Raw genomic sequence first — 23,786 nt, 5'->3', positions numbered from 1 at the left:
AGAGACAGGCTGGGCTGGTTTTGGGATGCAGTGGGCGGAGGGGAAGAGCTGGGCTGGTTGTGTGGTGCAGTTGGGGGAGGGGACGAACTGGGCTGGTTTTGGGATGCGGTGGGGGAAGGGGAGATTTTGAAGCTGGTGAAGTCCACATTGATACCATTGGGCTGCAGGGTTCCCAAGCGGAATATGAGTTGCTGTTCCTGCAACCTTTGTGGGGGGAGGGGAGATTTTGAAGCTAGTGAAGTCCACATTGATACCATTATGACAAATGCAAGCTGTGCCCACTTCCCACCGTGAGGCTGACAAACCCCACCTCAGGCCCCTCTCGGTCCATGGTGAATGGTCAGGGAGAAAGAGCAGCGTATCTTTGTGACCAATCGCAGGTAGAGCCAGCCGATCAGTGGATCCCCGCAGCATTCCAAACTGACACCAGTCACTCGGGGCTCCCGGAAAAGTCGACACTGATGGCTTGGCCAGTTGCCAATGCCTTCTCCCTGTAGCCCATCCAGAAATTGCACATCTCTGCAATCATCTAACACCAGCGGCCCCTCAGACTGTGGACAGTTTACAGATGGTAAGAAAGCTATCATGTTAACTCTCTGGTGTCGATGCTGTTCAAACACCATTCCTTTCTGTCTTTGTTTTAATTGCAGAAACTGTTGAAAAGGATATTGTCTGACCGGAAGACTATCCAGTGTTTCCCAGCACCGGGAGCTATGGAGAGCTCAGAGTGGAGCCGCAGGCGGCAGCAGCAGCAGTGAGCTAGCAGGTGCTGAATGAGTGAACGGCCTCGGCATGTGGGGCTGGGAGCGGCGGTCACTGCGGAGTGCACCCAGCAGCTAATACAGTAAGTGACAAACCAGGTTTTAACTGAGTTTACCGAGCAGCGGAGGACTTAATCTCCGTGACTGTTACCCCATTCTGCTGGCCGTGTTTGAAAACGAATGACACCGTTTCTGCAAATAAAGACTGCTCTTTTCAGTTACAGAGAAACTTTGCACAGATAGGTCAGCCGGTTTTATTATTCTGTAAATGTCTTTTTTAGTCAGGTTTTTCTGGAGATAGGGTCCGGGATGTATGTATGATGAATACTTGGATACATCACCAAAGTGTCCTGATGTGTTTGGAGATACCGCAGTCATTAGTTTCTGGGGAAAAAAACACTGGCTCGTTCTCCAGTTTGAAAGTTGTCCAGTAAGCCTGCGGTTTGAGCACTGAATCCGCCGCTCTCTGCTGCAAATGATTCATCTTTTTGTAAGAATTGGCGGTGGATCTTGGTTTGAATCTCAGGGTGCGCCTGTGTATGTGTGTCTGAGTGTGTATCTGAGTGTGTGTGTCTGTGAGTTTGAGTGTGAATGCATCTCTGAGTGTGTCTGTGTGAGAATCTGAACGTTTGTGTGTCGATGTGTCACTGCGTCTGTCTGAACGTGTCTCTGTGTATATATCTGTGCGAATTTGTGTCCCTGTATGTATGTGTATCTGTCTATTTCTGAGTGTATATGTCTGTCTGTGTCTGTTTCGCTTTGTGTCCATGTATATATATATATATGTCTGTGTGTGTATGCCTGTGTATGTCTCTGTGTGTATGTGTGTACATGTCTGCCTTTGTATGTCTCTGTGTGTATGTGTGCGTGTATATGTCTGGCTGTCTGTGTGTATGCATGTGTGTATGTTTGTCTGTCTATGTCTGTCTATGTGCATGTGTGTGCATATGTCTGTCTGTGTATGTTTCCCTGTGTGTATGTGCGTGCGTACATGTCTATGTCTGTCTGTATATGTCTCTGTCCACATGTGTGCGTATGTGTCTGTCTGTCTCTCTGTGTGTACGTGTGTGTATGTCTGTCTGTCTGTCTTTGTCTCTCTGTGTGTACTTGTGCGTGTGTGTGTGTGTGTGTGTGTCTGTCTGTCTGTCTGTCTATCGGCCTATGTCTTTCAGTGTGTATGTGTGAAGCAGCAGCCAGTTGCTTCTGCCTGCTCGTCAGTTTGTTAGATCCTGAAAAATGCAATAGACCATGCCGACATGCGTCATTTAGTAAAGAATTAGAAAGGAAAGAGTTCTAGGTTTAGACCTTCTGCAAGCTGAAATGCCTCAGTGTCTTGGAGGATTGATTTATGTTATAAAATTCCGTTCCTGCTGTTCCCCTAGACCTGAGGGTTTGTGTGTGAAGGCGATAAAGATATAAGTGGACATGAATCCTATTTTCCCCATCTCTGATTTCATCAGACACACTGAGCACACAATGCTATCTTTGACATGATCTCGACATTGGTTTTAATTTAGCAGAGGGTTACAGGGCCACTGAGTAATTGGTCCTTAAACAGGTAATATTTATGAATTGGCTGCTTGGTAGATGTTGTGGTTTACAAAATGCACTTTAGGATGAAAGTAAATGAGACATTTACCGTGGATTTTAGACATTGTTCTCCATTGGGTCAATGCACAGCTCATTAGAGACCTTTAGACACACAACAAAAAGCGTGTTTCCTTTTTCAATTTAATCTATATTAAATGCGCATTCATTTCTGATTAGAAAATAGAAACTGAGGGATCATGTAAACTGTTGAGGTTTTCACAGAATCACATAGTCTAAATACTTAGTCACTGCTGTGAAAGGGGATGTTTTGCACCAGGAACTCACAACCAGTTACTGGTCTGGTTTGAACCTCCTAAAAGCCACTTCTTGCTTCCTGAGAGTGTCGTGGTGCCCTCAGTCTGCCTGTGGGTTAAGTGGGAGGTCATGGGCATTTCCTGCCTGGGTCTATACTCCCTCAGCCAGTTGGGGGCTTTGCCAGGGATTTGGAAAGGTTGCAGAAAAACTCTTGGCTATTCCTGAAGACGGTAAATATTGAAGTCTGTCCTGCACATGATTTCTAGCTACTCAAACCAGTGTGAAGGAGTGTGAAGGATCTTGTTAGACTTCAGAAAATGATACCGGCATTTGTCGTTGAATGGACTATTATTTTTGTTTAATGTTATTAATTTTTGGAACATTTTATTACAAATTTATGATTACATTTTAGCAAGATTGTCACAAAATAAATTCTTTTTTTTACAATCCCGCTCTCCTTCCATGCGCAATTCTCAGGCTGAAGTTTAAGCTAATGCTTTCTGAGTTGGCCCTGTTTTCTGACCAGGATACTAGAGAGTCAAGGGCAGTATCACCTGGCCTTGTTCCGTTTCAACCCATAAGGAATATGCCACCAAATATTCCAAGATGTGGCTCACGATCACAACCTTTTGGTTGGGTGAAAAATGTGAGCAATGTTATTGCCAGAAAAAACAAAATTCTGTTCTGGTTCCTCCGATAGAATTGCAGGAATGCTTGATTTACATGAATTACATGAAAGCTTATCTTTGTTAACTCCTTACCCTGTTGATCCATCTAACTGATATAGGGAACTCAATGGATGGATCCAAGTAAGAAGCAGGATCATTAGTCTGTGGAATTTTCTTCAACAGAAAAGTAGAGATGGCTCAGTCAATGGATCTATTCAGGACTTTTGCACTGTGTGCTTGCATGATTGCTATATGTTACTCCATGAAATATCTTTTCAAAGTCCTGACCTGTCTCATTCCTAATTCTACCTTTGTTAATATTGAATCATAGAATCCCTACAGTGTGAAAAGAGGCCATTCAGCCCATCAACTTGGCATCCATTATCTACCAAACTCTCCCCCCACTCTGCCTCACTGCACATTTCCCAGGGCTAATCCACCTATCTTGCACACCCTAGACACCATGGGGCAACTTAGCAATCCACCAACCCTGCATATCTTTGGACTGTGGAAGGAAACCAGAGTACCTGGTTGAAACCTGCACAGATACAGGGAGAATATGCAAACTCCACACAGACAGTCACCCAAGACTGAAATTGAACCCAGGTTCTTGGCACTGTGAGGCCGCAGTACCAACCACTGAGCCACCAGGCCACCTATTAAACAGACTGTGTTCTTTCAACAAAGTCCAGCATTAACTCAGCTGTTTAAGCCTGCTCCCTATCTCTTAAATGAAATAATTTATTGCATGATATTTCTTGTATTTTCTATTGTCAGTATCATTTAGCCGTCTCCTGCTTTCCATTCTGTTCCTGTTTAAATGCTGATCATCTCTAACCTTCTCCAGTTCTGATGAAAGATCCATTCCAAAAATCTCAGCTTGTTTGTCCTCTTTAAATGCTGAATGATGTGCTATGTGTTTATATAAGTCTCTGTTTTTGTGAATAGCTTATGGTAATAATCTATAAATATCAGGGCCAAGCACATTGGCTGAAACTAAAGGATATTTAGAGATTTTTTTAAAAAATTGTTTGCAGGATGTGAGTGTCACTGGCTAGGCCAGCATTTATTGTCTACTCCTAATTGCCCAGAAGGCTGTTAAGTGTCAACCACTTTGCTGGGGGTCTGGAGTCACATGTAGGCAAATCCTGGGAAGGATTGCAGTTTCCTTCCTTAAAGGATATTTGTGAACCAGATAGGCTTTCCCCAACAATCACCAATGGTTTTTCATAGTCGCCATTAGACTCCTAATTCCACCATCTGCCAAGGCAGGATTTGAACCCAGGTCCCCAGAACATTGCCAGGACTTCTGATTAATAGTCTAGTGATAATACCACTCGGCCATAACCTCCCTTTTATAAGTGTAAGTTGAGAAATGTAGTTTTGCAGCCAACCTTTCAAGACTTTGAGGACAAAATATAAAATTGAGATAAATTTTCCAGATCAACATTTCTCTATTTGTTGGAAAGTTGGGAGCAATCTGTTTGCATTGACAGTGAAGCATTGGATGTACATTTATATTAGAAAGGATCTGCATTTATATCGTGCCACCCACATTTTTTTAAAGTGCCTTTGTACTCTAAAGTTATACTGCACAGTCATTGTTGTAAGTGTAGATGATACAGCTGCTTCATGTGCACATGAAGGCTCCACAAGCAGCATATGAAATACATGACTAGTTAACCAGTTTTGGTGATGTTCATTGAAGGATATCTGCACACAGATGAAACTACCCCGCTCTTCTTTAAGCAGTGCTTTTGGATCTTTTTATACCTAATTAAATGGGCAGATGGGCTGTTATCATCAGCAAGACAGCTCTTCTGGTTATGCAGCGCTCAATTAGTGCTGCACCATGAATGATTTGGCTTATATAGTTAAGGCTCTGGGATGGGACTTGAACCCACAAACGTCAAGGGTTCCACCTTTGTGATGTAGCTGATGCTTCAATTCAGCTTTGTAGGTGCATTTCTTAACTTTTTAAAACTCAGTGGCTATGCTTAAAAATATAACAATTGTAAGAGGGATTTAAGAAGTTCATGGCTTCAAGGTTATGGATGGATTAGAATGTTGAACTCTGAATAAGTTATTTTGTTGAGACAGTCTAGTACAACTTCTTTTCAAAGGAAATTAGTTTAAAAAGTATGCTATTGAAGGTTGTTGGGAGTATCTTGGAGACCAGCAGTACATTAGAAGGTAGATGAGCTGGTTGGGCCACACAGTCTGTTTCTATTTTAATTCCTTCTTCTGAAGATGACAAACTATCAGGGAATTTCAACATGTATTAAAGTGCACTTGGCTGTTACTAAATGTAATTTTGTGACTGAGGAGGGAAATCAATATTTATTGCATTAGCTCTGGTCGAAAAACATTCCCAATTTAAATAAAAACATTCAGGATGACGAACTATTGCTAATGGGTACTACCGGCTGAGAGAAACTGAGAGTTAACAAATTATTCCGTGCTGAAATTTTCCACCAACATCTGTTCAACACAATGCCTGCAGTTCATTTTGGGAAGACTTTCAAAGTTCCAGCTGAGGCTACTACCCAATAAGGGCCTGAGAAACAAGTAGGTGCAATCTCAGTGTTGGAGATAAGCAGCTATTATTCATGTACTGAAGCAAATCTGTGAACAGGCAAATGGTCACAATTTCAATTAATGCTCAGACAGGTTGAGGGCAGAGCCATCGCAACACTTCAGAAAGTACTGTACTGCTACTGTTTAAAAAGCTCTAACTCAGCATAGTGTTTGACAGCCTATAAAGGACATGACCTGTGATTAAGGAGACATCACAACCTTCAAATCTTATCTAATTCCAGTCGCTGAGCACAGCTCCTTCAAAATGCCTTCCCATCTAGGAATTTCAGCTTACTTTATTCCAACAGAGAAAATAGGAAGAAATTGTTCCAACTGGTAGGAGGATCAGTAATCTCTGGTGCAGAATTAACATTATTGGTAAAAGAACCAGGAAAGGAAAGAACGTTTGTTTTTGCATGGTGAATTATTATGATCTAGAATGTGCAGAATGAAAAGGTGGGAGAGACAGATTCATTTATAACTTTTAAAAGGACATTGAATGTGTATATGAAAATGAAGTATTTTCAGACTGGTGGAAGTAAACAGAGGGACTAAGCTAATTGGATAGCTCTTTCAAAAGGTGCGAAGAGGCATAATGGTCAAATGCTCTCTTTCTACTCTGTGAGCCTCAACAAATTCATGTTTGAGTGATTTTGTTTTTGTTTCACAGTTTATTTGCTTGATTTCTGCCATTTCTGAAAATACTGACTCTCTATGATCTGGCTGTACATTCCTCTGCTGCCTTACCCGGGTGTTGGTGCATCATATGAACAACCCATTGAACAAAGGGAGCCAGCTTACGCTATCCCATCCTGACCCTCAGACTCATGGCTGCTGGTAGTTAACAAGAAAGTGTAAAGTACACTTGCTAGTGTTCTTTTCCATCAGTCAGTCAGGGTGAGTGTATGCATGTTACTGCTCTCGGTGCAATCTGCTCAATCAGGATTTGGACCTGGACCCTTCTTGTTGAGATTGGCTCACAAAGCCATTTTGGGAGACTGTAAATGTTTTGAAAAAATACCATTACATTATTCATTTCTTATCTTTCTTTTGGATTCCACTGCTCCTTTCCTTCCATCTACATTACAACTGTGACTACTCTTCATGAGTAGTTCATTGGCTGTAAAGGACTTTGTCATGTTAGATAGTCATCAAAGGTGCCATATAAAGGCAAGATTTTCTCTCACCCGTAATGCTGCACAGATTTAAAGTTTCTGTAGCTAAGGCCTAGAACTTCATTCTGCAGTTATGAGTACAGAGTCAGCACAAGTCCGACTCTGTGCAAGCTCCACGCAGACAATCACTCAAAGGTGGAATCGAGCTTAGGCCCTTGGTGCTGGAAGGCAGCAGTGCTAACCACTGAGCCACATGGATTCTGGAGATAGATCAGAAATGGTACTTTATCAGTGAATCCATCTGCCAAATCTGAATGACCAGGAGTATAAACTTCACTATTTGTGATTTTGTTTGGATGAAACAAACTGTTGATGTTTTATGAGCAGCAGTTAATGGGTTAGGAGATGAGGGGTTCCGGTAAAATTCCAGGGAGGCTGCTCCCTGATATTCTCCCACTGCTGGGAAAGTTGTCCGGTGGCTGGAATAACAGTGGCTCAGCTACATACTGCATTGAGGCAGGCAGCCATTTTGAAAACTGAGGGGCCCAAGGAAAGGAACACAGTGTGAAGCTGGATGAACACAGCAGGCCACGCAGCATCAGAGGAGCAGGAAAGTTTTGACGTTTCAGGAGACAGACAGGTCAAAGAGACGAGGTTAGAGCCAGTGAAGGTGAATGTAGGTGGACCTCACAGGCTTCAAAATCTCCCTTCCCCTGACCACATCCCAAAACCAGCCCAGCTGGCCCCCGCCTCCCTAACCATTCCTCCCACCTCGAGTCCCGCACCCATCTCCCACCCACTAACCTCATCCTGCCTCCTTGACCTGTCCGTCCTCCCTGGACTGACGTATCCCCTCACTAACTCCCCACCTACACTCACCTTCACTGACCCTAACCCTGCCTCTTTGATCTGTCTGTTTCCTCTCACCCTATCTTCTCCTTTATCCATCTTCGATGCGCCTCCCCCTCTCTCCCTATTTATTTCAGACTACCCTTCCCCTCTCCCATTTCTGAAGAAGGGTCTCGACCCAAAACATTGAACTTTCCTGCTCCTCTGATGCTGCTTGGCCTGCTGTGTTCATCCAGCTTCACACCGTGTTATCTCAGATTCTTCAGATGGGCAGTTCCTTCTATCTTTGGCCCAAGTAAGGCCCATGTTTCTCCAACTGCAGGTGTTTTGCTGCCATCACCAGCCCCACTGCAACAGAAGGCCATATGCTACAATGAAGATACCTCCCTGCTGCTTCCCGGAGTGGGGGGGGGGGGGGGGGGGGGGGGGGTGTGTCGGCAGTAGGGACTATGAAGATTCAGATGCACTGTAGCCCATGGCAGTCTCTGCAGCCTTAGTACCACCATTTCTCTCCAGTTACCGCGCCCTTCCTGTTGAACTGCATTGGTGATATTGTGGGCAAGTCCTGCCAGGCCCCACCTTGCCCCCCTCACTCACATCGTACCCCTCCCTGTCCCCCAGTGAGCTGGTGTGCTGGCCTCCCAAAATACTCCCAGATATCAGAATTTCCAATCCTTACTTCTGGGAAGATGTTTCTCAATGTTTTCTGAGTACATTGATATTATTTTCTGGGCATTAACCTATAGTCAGTGTTTTGCTATGTAGTATATTTCACTTTACGGACAAATAAAACCTCTGATTCCTCATGCCTGAGATGAACAATGACAAGAATTGCATACAACTTACACAAATAACCAATTGAAATGGCCAGTGAAGCAGCTTTGCATAAAATGTGAATCAGGTGCCACAAAAACAGGCATTTCTGGAAAAATATGAATCATTTGACATTTTTTTACAAGTCACCTTGAAGTATTTGGCGCCAAAATCTGTGAAGTAACACATAAGGGATCGAGAGATGGTGCAATTTAGAAACAGGAACAGTTAGGCCTGGGCTGTTAAACTTGGCTCAATTGAATGGATGAATCATGCAGGATATCTCCGATTGTAACTTGTGCAGGATGTTGACAGAAATATAACTTCCAATGACTCAAATAGAAGAATACTTGCAAACCACTTGATCCAGTAGCACAGTTTGCAGGGCATGCTGCACAACAGGAGGTGCAGTCATTTGCATGGTTGAATCTGGAATTGCTTTGCTGCTTGTGGGATCTTGCTGTGCGCTTGCTAACTGTTATGTTTCCCTACATTGTGACAGTAAGCATACTTCAAAAATGCTTCACTTGACTGTGAAGTGGTTTGAAATTATGCAAAATCATGAGAGTCTGTTCACTTAGATTGTCAATAATATGTAGCATCAACTAGATTCAAATTGTATAGGGAGCTCTTTAATGAAAGTTTAACTTTGGAAAAATTATTTCAATATATTGAGTTATGAATCATAACAAATGTTCCTGAATTTCTTGGCCAAGGATTCTCATTTCTATTGCCTGTGAGTCAGGAGGAGACATAGTGAATAATGCAAAAATACTGACTGGTTATTTCTGATTCTAATTTAATTTCTTTTTTCTAAAGAAAGCGAATTGAATTTTGAAAAGAAACAACGTGCCTTTGAAGAAACAAGAAAGAAATTGAATTGAAAACAGTCGGGCTCTGATCTTTCAACCCCTGCTGCTGGGAATTGTGAATGTGAGATTGGCCTCAGGTTTAGGCATGAAGTAACATGAGAGCAGAGGGGAATGGAATAGAGAAGGAGTTTAGCAGGTAGTTCATAGAGGCATCTGAGCAGTAATGATAAGCACGAGGGCACAGGGGAATGATTAGTGAAACGGTTTGGGAAAATAAAGGTGCCAAGATACCAAAAATGAGTGATCGGGCAGGCCATAAGAAGTAAGGCCGTAGTTACACTGAAATCTCTATTTAAACTTGGACACTTTCCTTGGAAACTTTCTTTGGATAAGTAGATGGATGATGATGGGATAGTGTAGGGGGAGGGGCTTAGATTAGTTCACAGGTCGGCGCAACATCGAGGGCCAAAGGGCCTGTTCTGCGCTGTATTGTTCTATGTTCTATGTTCTAAACTGCAGCCATTCCACTACATCTTACATCACCTCAGGCCTGAATAAACAGAAGGAAAAACTTTTCTTATAATTCCTAATTATTAATTGATTAATTCTTCTACAGTAAATGTAAATAACATAAAGGCTCTGAAAGGCCTAATGTTGGAGAAAGCATTAAACTACTCCCAATCTGATTAGATTAGATTAGATACCCTACAGTGTGGAAACAGGCCTTTCGGTCCAACAAATCCACACCGCCCTTTCGAGCCTCCCACCCAAACCCATCCCCCTATAACCCACACGCCCCTGAACACTATAGGCAATTTAGCATGGCCGATCCACCTAGCCTGCATATCTTTGGACTGTGGGAGGAAACCAGAGCACCCAGAGGAAACCCACGCAGACATGGGGAGAATGTGCAAACTCCGCACAGACAGTTGCCCGAGGCTGGAATTGAACCTGGGTCCCTGGTGCTGTGCGGCTGCAGTGCTAATCACTGAGCCACCGTGCCATAATATCTTGGGTGGTAATACTGAAAAATTGCATAGAATAATGCGGAGTGAAGACCTATATCCTTGGTCTTGTGATAGCCTCAGTAGCAATCTCAATCTTATTAATATGATTTGTACCTGATTGCTCCCTTGCGAAAAAAAGCTACATTGTGCTGAATTCAAAAGCGTCTTCTCATTAAGATTCATTTTGTGGCAGCAAACTACCCCAATCACAAACTGCCAGAGATTGATATTTGAGGATGAGAATTTGATTGAGCTGTGTCGTACAACAAGGTAACAACAGTGAGAATTCCAATACACATAAGAGCACTGAATTCCAGTGGACCTAGAAGCAATAATATTTAGGACATTTACAACTTAACAGACTTTATGGCTCTCAGAACTACCCATGCACCCAGTTAACGGATGCAGTTACTAAGTAATGAAACAGCCTGCAGAGCACCTCATGAAAAGATCAACAGGGGGGAGAAACAGCATTTAATATTAAAGACCTCATATTTCAGAGTCAATAAGAAGTGAAAGCTAAAAACAAGTCCTACCTGACCGTTACAGATTTCGTTGGGAAGTGGGAGCAGTAGGAGCAGTCCCTAGTAGAGGTTCAGCTGGGAAATGAACAGGTTTTGGAGCTCTGTGAGTTAAGTTAAAAATCCCTGAGCAGCAAGTCGAAGCTTTAGATTGACAGCATAGAATCATCTGAAAGCCTGTAAGTTAAAAAGGAGTGCATACACACCACAATAAACACTGCACCATTTTGTATAGAGACCACAAGACATGGCTATAGGAGGCAAATTGTTAAAATCAAGGTGGTAATGTTCAAAGCCAAATTAAGGTGACAAACAGAAGCAGAAGTAGGTAGAGTCTAAAAGCAAAATGATTATACAAATATGTTTGAGGCTACAAGAAGAGTGAGAGGTTCTTAATTTAAACATCTGTTCCAATGAGAAGAAATTATTAAAGCCACAGAACTAGCTTTTATTTGGGAAATTGTAGAAAGGAACAGGTATTGTTTATTAAACCCTGAAAGACAGGAGATAATCTATTTTGCCAATGAAAACATGGGTAACCTTCATCTTGGCCATACAAGATGGGAGAAGTGCAAAGGTACAGTATTGTTATGTCACAGAACTTAATTGCCTTTAAGACATGGAAAATAAAACAGCATTACCAAAAAGGAAAATAAAATAGCATTACCAAAAAGGAAGGAATATTCTATTTGGCAAAGAAAGTAATGCTACATTTAGATTCTTTAGAATGAAAAGCCTTCAAAGTAAGAAGAATAAATATCACAATAGAAAGAAATGGCAGGAGAAATCATATTGCCTAGCGGATATAGTTTCCGAGAAGGGCCAATAGAACAAAAGATTGAACATCTTGTAGAAAACAGTTGTTATGGTATGGAGTTGTTTCCAAGCTGCACACTAAATTATGAGCTGAACAAGTAAATACATTGTTATATTTTGTCAAAGCATAAAAGCAGGCATGGATGTTGTGACAATTGTGAACTTACTGTCACAAAATTAGGATGGTAGATGTTTGTAAACAGAATTAAAAAGAAACATTCTGTTGGAACCACTGATGCATCTTTGTTAGATTTATTATAGTCCAAAGACAGTTTGACTTTAGAACAGTGTAGAATAGCACAGGTCCTTTGGCCCACAATTTTGTGCCAACCTATTATCCTACTAAGATCAAACTACCCTGCATACCCTCCATGTGCCTATCCAAGTGTCACTTAAAGTCTCTAAAGTATCTGACTCCACTACCACTGCCGGCAGTGCATCTTACAAGCCCACCACTCTCTGTGTGAAGAACCTACCTCTGACATCTCTCTTTACCTTTCTCTTATCACCTTAAAATTATGTCCCCTCATAATAGCCATTTCCACCCTGGGAAAAAGTCTCTGGCTATCCACTCTATCTCTGAAGAAAGTCATGGGACTCAAATACAAATCCCTAGCTTCATTGATAATTTGGCTAGACTAGTAATTTAAGACCCCAGGAGATGTGGGTTCAACTCCCACCATGGAAAAATATGGGATTTGAACTCAGTAAACATCTAGGAATTAAAAATGTTAGCTTACTGGTAACCAAGTAACCACCACTGATTGTCAGAAAAGTCTGGTTCACAAGGCAAGAAAATCAGCTGACCGTACCTCCTCTAGCCTTCATGTAACTCCAAGTCCACACCGACATGGCTGACTCTGAACAGCCTTTAAATGACCAGAAAGCCACTCAATTCTAGTGCAATTAGGAATGGGTGACAAATGCTGGTCTGACCAACAATATCCACATGGCAGAGTTAATGTTTCTGATTTTATCTTTCTTTCTAACTGCAAGAAATGTAGATGAACAGCATTTGTAACAAGGGTGGAAGCGGGCAGAGTACAGGTTGAGTCAAGACAGTGAAGGAGATTATCCAGTATCTGACTTCTTCACAGAAGAATGACTTTCTTATCAAGGCAATTATAGGGTAGCTTCCTGTTGAATGTTTAATGTGTTGATGCATGGATATCTGCTGTTATCTCCCTGCTGTACTCTGAATCCAGTGCCCCTGCTCCACCACAGGACCTGGCTGCCCACACCTTCATGAACCATCAGTATACCTCCACACACACTGGATCTGATATCTCACTATGACTCCAATTAATCCTAAACAATCTAAAGCTTAATTGGCTCTCTAGAGATATTATGGCCTGACATTCTACCCACTGGGCACCTTTCCCATGTGACACACTATCCTCCAGCACCCCACCCTCACCCTTACCTGATGTATTTACTAATGGGCAGCAGCTGTCAAAGTGGCTGTCGATGATGCTGGGACTTTAACTTTCAGAATTTGGCAACTGACTGCTGTGAAAAAGGGGCATGGTTTGCCTTCTCCTGCCTGTTCTACGTTGTTGTTTGATCTGTCAGAATAGAAGGACAGCTTCTTATTTCTGAAGGAGCCTTGATCAGGTTCTCCTGTCAGATAGATGCAGTTCTTTCATTGTGTGAAAATGAAGCCTAGTGACAATCTGCATGAGATTGCCACTACTCAGAACATCTGGCCCTAGATTTCCAAGCTTTCCCCGGTAGTGAGAGTTTTTGTCATTTTCTGCTGGAAAATATGAGCCTAACTGAGCCAAGTAACTTTCATCATATCAACTTTTAGTCCACAGAGTAAAATCTTCAGGTTTCAATGATGACATTAGCATTCTGAGTTTGAAGTGAAACAGATCCATATTTTCCAGGAGACCTACGCCATCAGATTGGTGTATCTGGATCATACAGTACAACCATGAAAGCCCCAGGAATCGATGGTCAATGAGGTCATGGTCTGATAAAATCTCCCACCATCTTAATTCTACTCAGTGGCAATGACAGCTTCACTATCTGCACTTTGATCACTTAAACAGTTAAATGCAATGACATAGGGAGCTTAAAAAGGTAGTTTATACATGACAGCACCAACTCTTTGCATAAAATGCTCCAGTTAAAAGAAGGAATGGTCTGGAGTTTTTTTTTATTATTTGTTTACAAGGACTTAGAAGATGAGTTATTCACTACAGAATTCCCTGTCTTCTTACTTGCTTATTTATGCTAGTTGTCCATTCCAGTTCCTGGTCAATGGTAGCCCTAGGATTTTGATAGTGGAGGATTCAGTGATGATATTACCATTGAATGTCAGATACATGACTAGATTCTCTCTTGTTGGAGATGGTTATTGCCTGGCATTTGTGTGGTGTGAATGCTAACAGTCACCTTTCGGCCCAGGCCTTGCTGCTTAATGGCACAGGTTGCTTCAGTATCAAGAAGCTTAACTTGTAATCATCAGCAAACATCTGAACTTTTGTTTCACTGGTAAAGCAGCTGAAGATATTTGAGCTTGTGTTTGAGGAACTCCTGTTGTGTTGGCTTGGGACTGAAATTATTGCACCATCTTCCTTTGAACTGGGTATGATTCCAACCAGTGGAGATCTTTCTCCCTATTCTCACTGACTCCAGTTTTGCTAGGGTTTCTTATTGCCACTCTTGGTCAAATGTAGCTTCAATAAAAGGAGCAGTCACTCACCTCTGGAATTCAACTCTTCTATCCATTTTTAGACCAAGACTGCATTGGGGCCAGGAGCTGGATCTACACTGAATGTCAATAGGCAGGTACTGTTGAGAAAATTCCACTTGATAGCACTGTTGGAGGCACTTACATCCCTCTGCTGATGATTGAGAGAGGATTGATTGGGCAGTAATTGGCCAGGTTGGATTTGTCCTGCTTTTTATAGATCAAACATATCTGGCAAAATTCCACATTATCAGGCAGATTGCAGTGTTGTAGCTGTACTGAGACAGCTTGGCTGGGAACAGAGCTGCTTCAGAAGCACAAGCCTTCGGCAGCTAGAACCAGGATGCTCTCATTAACTTTTAATGTATTCGGTATCTTAAGCTATTTCTTGATATCACGTAGTAAATCAAATTGGTTAAAACAAACTGAGAAAATGCTGGAGAAACACAGCAGATCTGGCAGCATCTGTGGGGGAAGAAACAGAGATTACATTTTGAGTCTGGTTTATCTCTTATTCAGAACTCAGACATTCTTCAGAGCTACAGTTCTAAGAAGAGTCATATTGGAGTTGAAACATTGCCTTTGTTTCTGTCTCCACAAATGCTGCCTGCTGAGTTTTTCTGGCACTTTCTGCATTTGCTTCAGTTCTCCAAAATCTGCAATACTTTTATTTGATTAAAGTCAGACATGCTGTGGATCTCAGAAAGAGGCTGAGACAAAATTTCCTCTTGGCACTTCTGGCTGAAGACAGTTGCAGATACATCAGGCTTATCATCTTTGGCACTGATGTACTGAGCTTTCTTGTCATTGAGGAAGGGGATATTTGTGAAACTTCCCTTTCTACTTAGTTACTTTCTCCCCACTGTTACCGGACTTTTGAACAGAGCTGTCAACAACAATATTGATCTCTCTCTCAGCTCCTTCTCTGCAGATGTAACGCTATATTCTGCACTCTGGTCTGCTACCCTGGTGTACTTTGTATGGTACGATCTGCCTTTAGAACATGCAAAACAACACTTTTCATCTTGGTACAAGTGACAACAATAAATTAAATCAAATCAAATAATTGTTCATCACCATTGTGAAGGACTGCAAAGCTTTGATATGATCCATCAGTAGTGAAATCACTTATCGCTACCAATGCTGCTTCTGCTGGGCATACAGGTAGTTCTGTGTTAAAACTTCACCAAGCTGGCATGTCACTGTCATGTACATAGGGCAGGTGTTTTATCTAATGTGCTTGTCTTGGTCTTCAGTAAACTAGGACTAGTCCCCTACTTGATGATGATGATACAGTGGTTTGTTGTTGCAGACAATTGCGCTGTTTCTGTTGACCCTCATCATCCCTCAGAAGCCCAGTTTAAATCTGGTAGCTGCGTTCTGATTCTATCCCATTTTTCACAGCGCCAGTTTGACATAACACAGTGGAAGGTGTGTTCGGCCTAGGGATGGTACCTTGTTTCTGCAAAGACTTTGACAGTCCTATCAATACTGTCATGGACAGGCATACTGGTGACAGATGAGGACAGGAGCAAGTGAGTTTAATCCCTCTAGTTACATCTCACCACCTGCTACATGTTCTAGTTTGGCAGATAATGTCTTTCAAGTCTTGGTCAGCTCAATGAGTAGTGATACCAAGCTGGTCTTGGTGCTCAACAATGAAATCCCACACCTAGAGTACATTCTGTGCACTCAGTGCTTCTTCCAACTAATATGCATGAAGGGTCTAGGCCCGAAACATCAGCTTTTGTGCTCCTGAGATGCTGCTTGGCCTGCTGTGTTCATCCAGCCTCACATTTTATTATCTTGCAGTTTGGAGAAGTATTGATTCATCAGCTGAGTGAAGGTGGTATATGTAGTAACGAGCAAGAGTTCTCTATTTTTAACCAGATGCCATGAGATGTCATGGTGTTCAGTGTCAACGTTGAGGACTCCCAGAGCAATTCTGTCCTGACTCTATATCACTGCACTGCCAATTATGGTGGGTCTGTCCTTCCACTTAGACAGGATGTACTGAGAAATAGTGATGGAGGAGTCTGGAACATTGTGGAGTCTGATGTGTATGAATACGTCTGCTTGCCTAGTCTGTGAGACAGCTCTCCCAACTATCTCACAAACTGCCCTATGTCAGGGATGTGGGTTTATTGAATAGTGTCACTGTTTCCTTTGCTGTTTTCAATGCCCAAATCAATAGCAGGTGCTCTATCTGGGTTTATTACTATTCACCTATTCTGAAGGGTATTCTTGCAGTACAGTAGCATGCGAGGTCAATTCAGAGGGCAGTTAAACGCCAAAAAATTGCTGTGGGTCTGGACTCACATTTAGGCCAGACTGGGTAAAGATGGTGCATTTCCTTCCCTGCAGGATCATCGTGAACAGGATGGGTCTTTACCACAAACGTAGATGCATGATTGTCATTACTGAAACAGACTTTTTATTATTTAAACTCCCAGTTTAAACCTGAGTAATTATTTTGTTGTCACTTTGTAATGTATCCAGGTTTTGGAACAATTTATGGTTCTCCCAGTGCTTCTCGGTATGACATTAGTTGAAACATGATCCTGTTGTACAGTAGAGGTGGCACCTGATGATAAATTTCCGCATCATGTGGGGAAGTGGGGTTCAGTTAGCTCAGGTGGCTGGACACCTGATCTGTGATGCAGAGTAACACCAACTGTGTGGTTCATTTCTCACAATGACTGAGGTTACTATGAAAGACATTCTTTCTTAATCTCTTTCCTCGCCGGAGGTGTAGTGACCGTCAGGTTAAACTACCACTCGTCGTCTCTCTCTAATGAAAGAGCAGCCTTCTAGTCCAGTAAGCTTATGACAACTTTGATTTAGTGCTCATACCGGGCCCAGAAGCTCCAGATTCAAATCCAGATTCTAAGTTAACAAGTACCAAATCCTTTATATTTTTGCTTCTTTCTTCTGCAATGGGATGTGTCAAACCTAAGTGATGGACTGAATGCAATTTTGAGCTCCCATAGTGGTGTGGTATAGACAACCCTACCTTTAGTTGGCCAGGGAAGGGGTATTCCTGATACAGACTGATCAACTTGTGAAAAAATTCAAGTGAGGATTCATAATTAAATTTCTTTGGTCACCAATTTAACCACTGGGGTTACGTTGGATAGAGAGAAATCTGGCTTCCTCCCATGGTCCAAAGATGTGCAGTTTAGGTGGATTGACCATGTTAAATTGTCGCATAGGTCCAGGGTTGTGCAGTCTAAGTGGATTAGCTATGGTTAATGTGGGATAAGGGGTGGTGGGTGGGTCTAGTTGGAATGTTGTTTGGAGGGTCAGTGCAGACTGAATGGGCCAAATGGCTTGTTTCTGCTCTGTAGGGATTCTCTGATTCCAAATCTGAATGGGGTCTTTGGTAGAAATCTTATACGGAATTCCAATCCACATCTTAACAATGTACTGTAAGTTAACAAGTACCAAATCCTTTATATTTTTGCTTCTTTCTTCTGCAATGGGATGTGTCAAACCTAAGTGATGGACTGAATGCAATTTTGAGCTCCCATAGTGGTGTGGTATAGACAACCCTACCTTTATTATTTAAATAACTGATATTAATGTGTATGATGTGTAGTGATCACCTCCATTCCCTGCAGAAATAAATCATTGGCTGAGAGCTGAGTTGCTGATGTTGCCTTATCCAATTAGAAGTGCAGAGAGGTATGAGCACAGAATATCTTGGGAAAATTTTAGTGTTTAGCACCCACACAATTATCACGATAGCCTGCAAGATGTGAAGTGTCATCAATTACTGGATGATTTGCCATTGGCCTCACAAAAACTGTAACTCAACATCAACCTGCTGAAAAGTGTCAAGAAATTGCTGGATTTGTTTCATAAATGTGAATTAATGACTGCAGATACTTTGGGCTACTATTTCAAGTTGTAAGGACCTTTTTAATAATGTGAATTATGTTGTCACTACCACTTTATCTGAAAGCCCAGAAAGCAAGCAATTGGAACTGGAACCTTGTTCCAGTGGCTAAGGGATTATTACTAAAGGAATTTTTAAAAAATTGAGTATTTTTCTTACTTTTGTCTCCTTTCTGAATCCAACTGTTCCTTTCTCTCTCCCTCAGTTCTCTTTCTGTGCTTGCTAATTTACTTTTTCTCCTCTGGTATGTAAGTGTGAGATGCTGCACATTGGGAAATCAAATGTTAAGGAAAAATATATAGTTAATAGCAGGACCCTCAACAGCATTGATGTACAGAGGGTTCTTGAGGTTCACGTCCATAGGTCCCTGAAAGTAGCCATGCAAGTAGATGGGTGGTAAAGAAGGGTATGGTGTGCTTGCCTTTATTGGGCAGGAATTGGGTACAAGAATCAGGATGTCATGTTGCAGCTTTGTAAGACTTTGATTAGGCCACACTTAGAGTGTTGTACTCAATTCTGGCCGCAACATTACAGGAAGAATGTGGAGGCTTTGGGGAGGGTGCAGAAGAGTGTTATCAGGATGCTGCCTCGACTAGAGGGCATGAGCTAGAAGGAGAAGCAAGAAAAAATGGGATTGTTTTCTCTGGAGCAGTGAAGGCTAACAGGAGACTTGATAGAAGTCTACAAAATTATGAGCTGCATAGATAGGGCTGACGGTCAGAATCTTTTTCCCAGAGTTGGAATTTCTAAAACTAGGGAGGATGCACTTAAGGTAGAGGGGAAACATTCAAAGGATATGTGAGGGGCAGGCTTTTTAGACAGAGAGCAGTAGGAGTCTGGAAGGTGCTGCCAGGTGTAGTGGTGGAGGCAGATACAATAGGGGCATTCAAGGGACTTTTAGATAAGCACATGAATATGCAAGGAATGGAGGGATTGAATCAAAAGCAAGCAGAATGGATATTATTTGGCTTGATGTTCGGCACAACATGATGGGCTGACAGGCCCGTTCGTACATACAGTTCAATGTACTGTGTTCTATGTTCTAACCTTCTATTTCTTTCTCAGTGCTAAATCTCATTAAACAGTTGGATTGTTAGTACCCCAGGTTTAGAATGTCTCATTGTCCACATCACACCATTATCCACATGTGTTTCCAGAAGTTTAATAGTGCAAAAAGTGTTCACAGTGAAGTATGCAGGAAAATACCAAATAAGTACACTATAGAATGGTGTAGAGCTGCATGAACACAGCAGGCCAGGCAGCGTCAGAGGAGCAGAAAAGCTGACGTTTCGGGTCTGGACCCTGGGTTTTTTTCAAGGTGAGAGGAGAGAGGTTTAAAAAAGGTATGAGGGGCAAATGTTTTACTGAGTTTGGTTCACATGTGGAATGAATTTCCTGGGGAATTGGTGGATGTGGGCATAATTACAACATTTCAAAGAAAGGACAGTACATGAATAGGAAAGGTTTAGAGGAATATGGGCCAGGAGCAGGCAGGTGGGACTAGTTTAGTTTGGGATTATGGTTGGCATGGACTGGTTGGACTGAAGGTTCTGTTTCCGTGCTGTATGGCTCTATGACTGCTCCAGCAAGTTCTGAGGCAATTTTTCTCAAGTAGTGACTGGCTTTAACACCAAAGTCCATATAGTAGGACATATCTCTGATATTGATTGTGTCATACCAATTCTCTGGAAATCAATTTTGAAAGATGGAATCAGAAAATATTTGGGTGTACTTCCCAGGTCTTTCTGTTACAGGAAAATCAGGGACACTATCCTGACCATAGATGTAACTTGAACTCCAGAACTATGACCTTCGATCTGCGACAGATTAGGAAACGTAACATTACAGATCATTGCAGTTTAAATGATTTTCCGCTAATTTAGCATCTTCAAAAAATAAATGAGCTTTCGTTTACCAAATCATCATCAAAACATTAACATGAGATCTGTGTGTATTCATGCCACAGTGACACGGAGTTTTCAGAAGCATTTCATCTGATCATGGCTAATATGTGTCAAATATAATTTCCTATTAAAATGCTAATGAGATTGCTGTGACTACAGTCTCTAAGGGACCATAATAGCATTCCAGTAATTACTGCAGCTGTAAACTAACAGCCAGAGCAGCCACAGACTTAAAGAAGAAAAGAAATCAGGAGAAAGTGCTGAATGGCTTTGTAAAATCATAGATTTTTACAGTACAGAAGGCCATTTGACCCATTATGTCTGTACTGACACCTAAAAGAGCTGCCTAGCTAGTCCCGCCCTCCAGCCTTATCTCTGTAGCCTTTAAATTCATTCCTTTCAAATATATATGCAGCTCTCTTTTAAAACCTTCTATGGAACCTACCTCCACCGCTCTCCCAGGCTGTGGGTCCCAAATCCTAACAACTCTCTGAGTAAACTAGTTTCTACTCATCTCATTCCTAGGTCTCTTGCTGACAGTTTTGAAATCCGTAACCCCCCGCCTAGTTACTGACATACCAACAAGTGGAAACGGAATATCCTTTCTTTACCCTGCCAAAATTGTTCATCATTTTGAACACCTCAACAAGGTCATTTCTCGGTTCTGTCTGCTCCAAAGAGAACAAATGCAATCTCTGTAATCTTACCTTGTGTCTAAAATCCTTCATTCCTGGTATTACTCTGGTAAATCTCCCTCGCGCTCTCTCCAGGGTTTTAAAATTTTTTTTAAAATAAGGTGCAAAACCTGAACCTCACCTGTGAAGGAGCAAAGCTCCAAAAACTTGTGATTTTAAATAAACCAGTTGGACTATAATCTGGTGTCTGACTTTAATCAGAAGTGTTACATTTGCTATCCTCCAGTCCGCTGGGACTAATCCAGTGTTCACAGAGGCCTGGAAAATTTCTGTCATTAGCTTTGAAATTTGCTCCCTAACTTCTCTCAGCAATCTAGGATGTGTCCCATCTGGGTCTGGCGACTTCTTTGTTTGATCAGCTTGGAGTTTTATTAACCTTGTTATAAACAAATTTTCAGGAATGATTTCATGGAGTCTCAGTTTGCTGTCCAGAACAGGACAGCAGAAATCCAGCAAGAGTAACATTCAAACAGACATTTCTAAATTCCAGTCTGCAGTTTGTGTTGCTTGTTTAGACAGTACTTTACAAACCCACAACCACTACCATCTAGAAGGACATGGGCCCCAGATATATGGGAACAATCTGCTAGTTCCCCTCCAAGTCACTCACCACCCTGACTTGGAAATATATCGCTGATGCTTCAGTGTTGCTGGGTCAAAATCCTGGAATTCCTTCCCTAAAGGCATTGTGGGTTTACATATGGAAAACTAAATGCAGTAGTTCAGGAAGGCAGCTCAACACCACCCTCTCAGAGACGGGCAATAAATACTAGCCCAGCCAGCAATGCCCATATCCTATGAATGAATTAAAAACGATTCCATCTTCTGTTTCACATAGAGTATCTTGCTATGAAGAGGTGATCTAATTTTAGTTATACTGTTAGCCTACTGCCAGGGTGTAGCATGTTTGACCTAATTCCAGAGGGAGTAATGTGAGACCCTCCCTCAGCCTAAAAGATGCTTCTGAAACTGCTCGACTCTTTCACAGCATAGTGTATAACCCAGTGAATCAAGTCTGCAAGGAGACCTTTATGTTGGTATTTTACAATTTCACACAAACTCTATCAAATACGTTGTGAAAACTGGCAGTCTTCTGCATGCCCTAAAACAGTCAACATTTTAGAGGTACAGGTGTAAACCTCTCATGACTGGAAGAATTTGATGCGGAGCAGGAAAGGCCAACACATTTAGCAAATTAGCCAACATCTGTGGCTCCCCTTCCGCCATCTTTAAATATTCACTCCATGGCTGACACACTGTGTAGCACCCACAAGATAGCATGCAGCAATTTGGTGAAGCTTCTTCACCAGCACCCATAGACCTCACTAGCTAGAAGGACAAGGTTAGTAGATGCATGAGAGCATTATCACCTCTGAGTCACATATTGCCCCAGATTGGGCACATATCATGCTCTCTTCATTGTCACCTGGTCAAAATACTGAAATCTTCCAAACAGCATTATAAGAGCACTTTTACAACAAGGACAGCAGTTGTTAAAGAAAGCAGCTCACCATCACCTTTTCAAGGGCAATAAAGGAAAATGTGGTTGACTCTTACTTGCCCTCTAGGATGGGCAATAAATGCCAGCTCAGCCAGTGATGCCCTTATCCTATGAATAAACAAAAAAAAAGGATGGGCAATAAATGTCAATCTTAAGAGTGGCACCCACCTTCAAGAATGGATCTTAAACATAAGGTGCTCAGAGTAAAAGCTATATGTACCTCTCATTTGAAGTAGAAATTGTAATTGCTCAATCCATGATTCCCTCAGATTTAAGTCATAATGTCACAACAACCGGTAGATTTCAGCGATTTCTATCATTCTGTCTTGTTCCAAATATCCCTAATTTACCCAGTTTGGCCAATTTCACATTCTGAATTAATTCACTGTATAATTTCTAAATGGAGACTACTGTTGAGTAAACTCAATAATTTGGGATTTCAAGAAAAGTGATTATTTTTAGACCAGATGTCTGTTCATTAAGATTTAAATAATCAGATGACTTTAGTTATAAAACAAAGAAGGAACATTCACCGTCTCCTTTGCCAAACACTGCTATTTGAAGGGACAGAACCTTAGTCCGTGTAAGATTCTTCAGTCTTGCCTATGACTGATCAATACATTAATTTATTAGTTATCACTTCATTGCTACCTCTCTACATAGCATACAGACTTTCCAGAGTTTGGCTGTAAAATGTTAAGCAGCTGTTTCTGACAGGATGGTGTATTGGACATTCAGACATATAGGTCAGTGCTTCTGATTCCCTTGATGTTCTATCTACTCAGTGGATAGAAATTGGAGTCACTGACCTTCATATCAAATCTCAGAAAGCACACATCTATAAGTTAAAAATAAATTATTGGACGTGGAAATTGTCAAGAAAACCAACAATAATTGTGCATTCTTATAGCTGAATCTTTTTTTTTGCTAAGTGTGAGATGTGTGGAAGTTTCTTGAGGGATTCCCACAGTGAGGCTTAGCGTATTTTCCTTGCTGTATTTTACTGAGTATGCCTTATTAACTAGCTCCCCCACCCCTAAGGCATCCCTTGCATCCAATTCTGTCTTCATCTTAAAATGCAATATTCCCAGAACTAAAAACCTATACACCTGCATTCCGCATGCAGATGGCCTCAAGGCCCTCCGCTTCTTCCTGTCCCGCAGACCCGACCAGTCCCCCTCCACCGACACTCTCATCCGCCTAGCCGAACTCGTCCTCACCCTCAACAACTTCTCTTTTGACTCCTCCCACTTCCTACAGACTGAGGGGGTGGCCATGGGCACCCGCATGGGCCCCAGCTATGCCT

The 23,786-nt window shown here is 41.9% G+C and overlaps 1 protein-coding gene across 1 annotated transcript in view; it reads left to right on the top strand.

Moving 5' to 3' along the window:
• The first annotated feature begins 310 nt into the window (after positions 1 to 310).
• The window catches only part of LOC125467317 (cortexin domain-containing 1 protein), a 43,781-nt gene continuing 20,305 nt past the window's right edge, over positions 311 to 23,786 (top strand). Inside the window, exons 1-2 of the mRNA XM_048562991.2 lie at positions 311 to 571; positions 651 to 844. The gene's annotated coding sequence lies outside the window, so the exon portion shown is untranslated. The remainder of the gene's footprint in view (positions 572 to 650; positions 845 to 23,786) is intronic.

The sequence above is a fragment of the Stegostoma tigrinum genome, chromosome 33, assembly GCF_030684315.1.
Source record: "Stegostoma tigrinum isolate sSteTig4 chromosome 33, sSteTig4.hap1, whole genome shotgun sequence".
Classification (NCBI taxonomy): domain Eukaryota; kingdom Metazoa; phylum Chordata; class Chondrichthyes; order Orectolobiformes; family Stegostomatidae; genus Stegostoma; species Stegostoma tigrinum.
Note: the sequence above shows the minus strand (reverse complement) of the source record. Positions and strands in the feature narration are given on the sequence as shown.